Raw genomic sequence first — 7,459 nt, forward strand, 5'->3', positions numbered from 1 at the left:
TGGAATCACGTTGAATGAAAGCAGGAAATGAAAGGTGAATCCAAGTAGAATCAAAGTGAATCAAATGGAATTCATGGCTCCTCAATTCATTTGAATTGGAATGAAATCTGTCAAAAGAGAATCGAATAGGAATCAATGGGAATCAAGTATTGGTCACATGTCAATCAAATACGACTAAAAATCATATTAAATGTGACGCAAGTATGAATTAAATGTGACTCAGATATGGGTCCGATTGAGAATTAAAATGGAGAGAGTGAAGGATGAACTAAATCTTAATATCACGGAAATGAACGTGAATCACACAATCAATGGCGACCCCAAACGGGAAGCAAATATTGCAATAAATTGGATTTGAACGGGAATTCACGCGTACGTACAAATGGGACTCAAACGCGATTGTGGCCGATGAATAAAAACCGCAAAGAGTTTTCAGCTGGTTCCTTCCCCAACGCGGGCGGCGAGAAAAACACGCGAGCGACGCCAGGCTGCGCGCGAAGGCCGACAAGAAAGAAAGAAAGAAAGGAAGGAAGGGAAAAAAAAAAAAACGACAAGGCAGGCGGGCAGAGTGCACTTGGCTGACGAAAGCGCGGCGCCCTTGGTAACTTTCAATATCCACATTTATTTATTATTATTATTATTTTTTTTTTTTTAAATTATCATTCACATGAATGTGGCCGTGGCATTTTGGCAACTTGTCAAAACTGTCACGGGGGTCACGGGGGTCAAGCGGCGCGCAACAAAGATGGAGGCGTCTGAGGGACGAGACCTCGCCCCCCCCCCCCCCCCTCCCTCCACCTCTTCCTCTTCTTCTCTGGCCTTTGCAATCAATGGCCGGCGTGGACCAGCGCCGACACAATTGTGCCACCTTCTGGAATAAATGGGCCGATCCATCAAGGCCGCCTCCGTGCGAACTTCAAGTGGCACTGCAAAGAAATTTCCTTTTTTTTCTTCTTCTTCTTCTTCTTTTCTTTTCTTTGCCAGAAATGTTGAGCATGTTCTTTTCAGCAGCGTTCTACAACCCACCCGGGAGAGTACGGCGTGTTCGGCGTTGCCGTTTAGTCCCTTACAAAAGTGAATTTCTAGATAAATATATATATAGATATATTTTTTTTTTGTAAAGAAAATGTAAATCATCATTTTAGAACGAGGAAATAAAGCGTCCTCCCAGGTGAGTACAACGCATTACTAATTACTACAAAGGAGTGAATTCAATTTCGAACTGAATTCAATTATTTTGAACGGTGATTAAAAACAAACAAATGGGGAAAAAAAAAATCTAAATAAAATACAATAAAATTGGTAACAAGTAAACACTCAAACGTGACTGATGCATCCATTTTTTTTGCGTCAACATATAATCACAAATGTCGTATAAAACATTGAAAATTGAAAATGCAAAAAAAAGCATCAGTTCAAGGCGATGAATTAAACCCTAAAGAATAAAAGATTGAGTGCATTTTTTAAATATAAATGACAAAAAATGAATAATAATGATGCAATAAAACATCTGTTAGAAAGACTTAGTCCCTCAAAAGCGATTACTCTTTACATTTATGTCATGAAAAAGTATGATTATTAATGAAGCAATTAAAGATCCTGTGCAAAAATGATAAAACATTCTTAATAATTTAGTCCCCTGTTCATCAATCATATGATGCGCATACTGTGTGGCTGCGAATTAGATTTTTTTAAAATATAAAAATACAACAAGGCGGCACGGTGGATCAACTGTGGAGCGTTAGACTCACAGTTCTGAGGTCCCGGGTTCGATCCCAGACCCGCCAGTGTGGAGTTTGCCTGTTCTCATACATCTCAAAAACATGACACATCAATTGGACACTCGAAATTGCTAATAGGTGTGATTGTGAGTGGGATTGGTTGCCCGTTAACAGCTGGGACAGCCTCCAGCACTCCCCGTGACCCTTGTGTGGATAAGCGGCGAAGAAAATGGATGGATGTATAAATATACAACATTCATGAAATGACTCATAACTAACTAAGTAAGTCATCTAAGTTGGAATCCCAACTCAGTTTTGAAACCGCAGGAACGGGTCAGAGCTCGGGTTCGAACCCAAGACCGCTGAACTGTGAGGCGACGACCGCCGTTGCGGTGTTTGATTCTTTTTGATTCGGTAATCAGGAGGAAATCCGTTTTCTGCACTCTTTTGATTATTTTGGGATTGCGACTACAAGACCTCGTCTCTCATCTCACGACACGCGAGCTTGTAGCTAACGCCCAGGTGTCAAACTCGAGGCTCGGGGGCCGGATCCGGCCCGCCCCGTGAACTCACGTGGCCCACGGTGGCAAATCGCGTGCGTCAATTTCCATGATTCCAAAACGAGTTCATATATTTCACGTGTAAATACGATGAGGCGATTAAAGATTTTTATGGTTTCAGCCATAACAGCCCTCAAAAGTAACTGTGACACCCTTGACTGCTAACGTAAATTTGGAAGCATAACTTTCTTTAAAAAAAAAAAAAATCCTTGAAACCTTAAGCCTGAGCCAAATTTTGAAACTTTACTCGGCGTTGTGGAAACAAGTCGACAACTTGGTGCGCGTTTGTCAGCGGCGCAGCAGAGCGGGCCGAAGGCCGCCGCGTCACGTGACGCGTCCTCCCGCGTTTTGCGCGCATTCCGGCGCCGCACGAAGGGGCGCCCGTACGCCGACGTCCTTGGTTGTTTTAAACCCCCCCCCCCGTGCGTTATTGTCGACGAGGCGAGGAGACAAAACTTATTGGAACGGCTCGCCGTCGTTCGCCGCTTTCGGCGCCGGCGTCTTCTTGCGCTTTTTACGCGGAGCCCGGCGGCGGCGCTCAAGGACCCAACCAGCGGATTCGGGACAATAGACGAGCCGCCTGTTTACCCTCTGCCAGCCCGCGCTCATCATTTATGTATTCATCCAGCTACTTCGTGAGTTAGCTTCCATTTGCTTTTTTTCCACCCCGTGCGACGTGACAGCTGCCTCCTGCACGCCATTATTAGCAACATCCATCCATTTTCTCGGCCGCTTATCCTCACGAGGGTCGCGGGGAGTGCTGGAGCCTATCCCAGCTGTCAACGGGCAGGAGGCGGGGCACACCCTTCACAAGGATGTCCAAAATATCACTTGAAATGCTGCCTGGAATATTAATAAATGTTTGAGGCTTAAGTCAGTCAGTTGTTTATTTTTACCTTTTCTCACTAAATTATTTTTCTAAATCTAAAAATAGTTATAATTACAAGAATTTTGTAACTGATTCATCTTTAATCAATCATCCATCCATTTTCTTAGACACTTATCCTCACGAGGGTGGCGGGGAGTGCCGGAGCCTATCCCAGCTGTCAACGGGCAGGAGGCGGGGCACACCCTCAACCGGTCGCCAGCCAATCGCAGGGAACTTTGAGACAAACAGCCAATCGCACTCACAATCACACCTTGGGGCAATTTAGAGTGTCCGATTATTGTTGCATGTTTTTGGGGATGTGGGAGGAAACCGGAGTGCCCACCCGGAGAAAACCCTCGCAGGCACGGGGAGAACGTGCAAAATCCACACAGGCGGGGATCGAACCGAAGTCCTCAGAACCGTGAGTCTAAAGCTTTACCAAGTGATCATCAATCCAGTACCGATCATACTTTTTCTTGACGTAAAAGTAAATAATAACCACTTTTGAGGGTCGTTCTTGTTGCTTTCAAACGGATGTTTTATTGCCTCGTTGTGATTCATTTTTTGTCATTTATATTTTAAAAATGCTCTCAATCTTTAATTTTTTAGGGTTCAATTCATCGCCTTGAACTGATGCGTTTTTTGCATTTTCAATTTTCAATGTTTTATACGACCTTTGTGATTCTATGTTGACCCAAAAAAAAAAATGGATCCATCAGTCACGTTTGAGTGTTTACTTGTTGCCAATTTTTATTGTATTTTATTTAGATTTGTTTTCCGTTTGTTTGTTTTTAATCACCGTTCAAAATAATTCAATTCATGCCGCCATTTTAATTGTTATTACTATTTTTTTTTTGTTTTTTTTTTTCATCTCTGGTATTGGTGGCTTGTATCGACAGCCTTTCCAAGTATCCAATACTTTGAATATCGCATGCATGTTTTTTTTTTTTTTTTTTTTTTTTTTTTGGGTGCTGGTCCACGTCAACTTCTTAGAAATAAAAAAATGAACTTTTTGTTGTCATCCCCACTGGCCCACGACTACGCCGTCATTATGTTCACGACGGTGGTACTTAAGTACATATTGAGGCGGTACTCGGTGTAATACGTTGATACTTTTGTACTTAAGTGAAAAGTCGCAAGCGTCGAGTGTTAGGAGGGTCCCTTTGCCGTCGCCGGGGCAACGCTCGGGCATGTGGGAAACGGGACAGAGCTGAGTCGACTGACTCAAGGTGACCGAGGTGGGGGGGGGGGGGGGGACAATGGCCGCTCCATTGGTACAAATGGGGGAAGACACCTGGGTGTGTGTGAAAGCTTTTTTTTTTGGGGGGGGGGGGGGCGGCCCACTTGGGAAGACACCCAAAACATCCCCATCAATCTTACCCCCACGTGGGGGCCGCCGCCTGCCGACAATCACTCAAACGGCTCATTCGTTACATTTAAATATAGATTTTTTTAAAAAGTGTATTGTTAAAAAAGCTGACTAAATAAAAAATATACATTGTTTCCATTTTAATTTGTACTTTTAATTAAATAAGTTTAAAAAAAAATAATAATTCAATTAAGTAAATGCTAAAAGAATGTATTTTAAATGAACTGTAATTAACAAAAAAAACTGGTTAAAATAAATGGAGTTAAATAAAATAAAACATTAAAATAAAATGATCAAGACTGGTTGGACTCACAGTTCTGAAGATCCGGGTTCGATGCCGGCCCCCCGCCTGCGTGGAGCTTGCTTGTCCTCCCCTGGCTTTTCTCTGGGTGGGCACTCCGGTTTCCTCCCGCATCCCAAAAACATGCAACATGAAAAAGTACGATTATTAGTGAGGAAATTAAACATCTTGTACAAAAATTCTAAAACATTATTAATGATTTAGTCCCCTGTTCATCAATCATATGATGCACATACTGTGTGGCTCCTAATTAGATTTTTTATTTTTTTTTTTAAATACAAAAATACTCCAGCAACGGCGGCACAGTGAATAAGATGGAAAGCGTTGGCCTCACAGTTCTGAGGTCCCGTGTTCGATTCTCCCCGTGCATGTGTGGCTTCCGGCTTCCTCCCGCATCCCAAAAACGTGCAACATTCATTGGACACTCTAAATTGCCCCTAGGTGTGATTGCGAGCGCGATTGGTTGTTTGTCGCTATGTGCCCTGCGATTGGCTGGTGACCAGTTCAGGGTTGGGATAGGCTGCGGCACTCCCGTGAAACTTGTGAGAATAAGCGGCAAAAAAAAATGGATGGATGGATAATGAAATGCTACATGACCACCTTTTAATCACGTGCACACCCATCCATCCATTCCCCATCGCGCTTATCCTCACGAGGGTCGCCTATTACAGCTAACTGGGTAAAAAGTATACGATACTCATCAAGCGTCTAAAAACGGGACGAAAACCAATCTCCCAATCAAACGGCCGCCGGATGACGACGCTGACTTCATCCTTCACTTTTCACCGCCCCCCCTCCACCGCCTCCCCTTACTTCAGTCGCGCCCCCCAAATTCCTGCACTCCACTGAGGACGCCCAGTCAATTAATAAGACATTGTCGCCGCCCCCCCCCCCCCCGCCCCCCCCGAGGGACGCCGCATAAGGGGCCACCCAGGAGCCGCCCTCCTCTTCCTCCTCCTCCTCCTCTAAAGCCGCTTCACTGGTGGCCCCCAGGAATGCCAATCGCTTTTTTTTTTTTTTTTTGGGGGGGGGGGGGGGCAAAGCCGGTCAAAAATTGGAGGGGCAACTAATGGGAATGCTCTACATCTAAGGAGTAGCAAACACTTCAGCAACATCCTAGGAACCGGGGACCCCTCCCTGCCCCCCTGCCCCCCATCCCCACACACACCGCCAACACACCCACACAAACACCACTGAACACACACCTTTTAAATGGTGTCATTCGAAAAATAACAGCCGCAAATACAAAAATACTAGCTATAAAAGAGAAGCGCCACACAAAAATAGCAGACCAAAAAATGCATAAACATTATCCCAAAACACAAAAATATGGGACAAAAAAGAGAACTAATTGGAAAAATGTTTGAGCTAAAAAAAATGACATGCAAAATGGATACAGCAAATTTGAAAAAAAAATGCTAGAAAACATGGCAAAAATTGGACACAAATATTTAAAAAAATATGAGGAAAAAAGTATGGATATTAGAGATCAATTTAAATGCAAAAGTAGGTGAGCCAAAATCCACAACTAGATAAAAACTCATAAATATCGAATGAGAAATATAATTAAAATTCAAGACAAAAAAAATACTGAAATATTGGGAAAAAAAAAAACAAAAGGTAGTGAAAAACAAGTAGAATATAAAAAGAGTAGAGGACATTTTAAAATTCAAAATAGACCCCCCAAAAAAATATTGGAACTCGTCCTGACAAATATTTGATGAATATGTGACAAAAAAAGAGACCAAATTGGAAAAATGTTTGAGATTTTTTAAAAAATGACATGCAAAATGCACCGCAGTAAAATTTAAAAAAATGCTAGAAAACGTGACAAAAATTGTGTACTAATACTATAAAAATGAGAAAAAATATATGCATATTAGAGAATAATTTAAATGCAAAAATAGGTGAGCCAAAATCCACACCAAGATAAAAACTCACAAATATCGAATGAGAAATATAAATAATATTCAAGACGAAAAAATACTGAAATATTAGAAAAAAAAAACAAATAGAATATAAAAACAATAGAGGAAATTTTTAAATTTGAAATAGACCCCCCCAAAAAATATTAGAATCCATCCTGACAAATATTAGATAAAAAAAGCAAACATATCAGAAAAAAAGACACCATAAAAATGAACAACTAGTACACAAATATTAGTCACAAAAAAATTGCAAATAACAGATGAAAACATAATGATCCCACCTGGGCCGCCTTCCACCACGTGTCGTAGAGCTGACCTCTGACCTCTTCCCCTGAGTCGGCGTCGTCTTGCTTTTGGTTGCTGGATGGAAGCAGTACTACTACAACGACGGCAGTGAAAGTACTTGCAATTGGATATCGGCGGAGAGGATCATAAAGTATCAAACGGCGAGCTTGGAAACGTGAACGTAAACGAGGACGTCCAATCGCTACCATCGGATGAATGAAAGCAAATCGGGCCACTGACGCAAGAAAGAGGTTGCAAAAAGTGAATGAGGCGACGCTCACGCAAGAATTATTGGACGATTTCTGTGCGTGAAGAGTCGCTATTGTTTAGCCGAGTCATCGCGTTTTGTTCCTGAAAAAAAGGAGATTTGGCGGAGCTCGGCTTCACGAGCGCGCATTAGCCGATAGCGTTTGGAGTGGCCGGCCGC

General features: G+C 42.5%; 1 long non-coding RNA gene across 1 annotated transcript in view; it reads right to left on the reverse strand.

The window, feature by feature from the left end:
• The window catches only part of LOC133513040 (uncharacterized), a 49,024-nt gene extending 44,094 nt beyond the window's left edge, over nt 1-4,930 (reverse strand). The window contains exon 1 of the long non-coding RNA XR_009798379.1: nt 4,832-4,930. This is a non-coding gene — a long non-coding RNA (uncharacterized LOC133513040). The remainder of the gene's footprint in view (nt 1-4,831) is intronic.
• Between the last annotated feature and the right edge of the window lie 2,529 nt (nt 4,931-7,459).

This window comes from Syngnathoides biaculeatus, chromosome 15 (assembly GCF_019802595.1).
Source record: "Syngnathoides biaculeatus isolate LvHL_M chromosome 15, ASM1980259v1, whole genome shotgun sequence".
Lineage (NCBI taxonomy): Eukaryota > Metazoa > Chordata > Actinopteri > Syngnathiformes > Syngnathidae > Syngnathoides > Syngnathoides biaculeatus.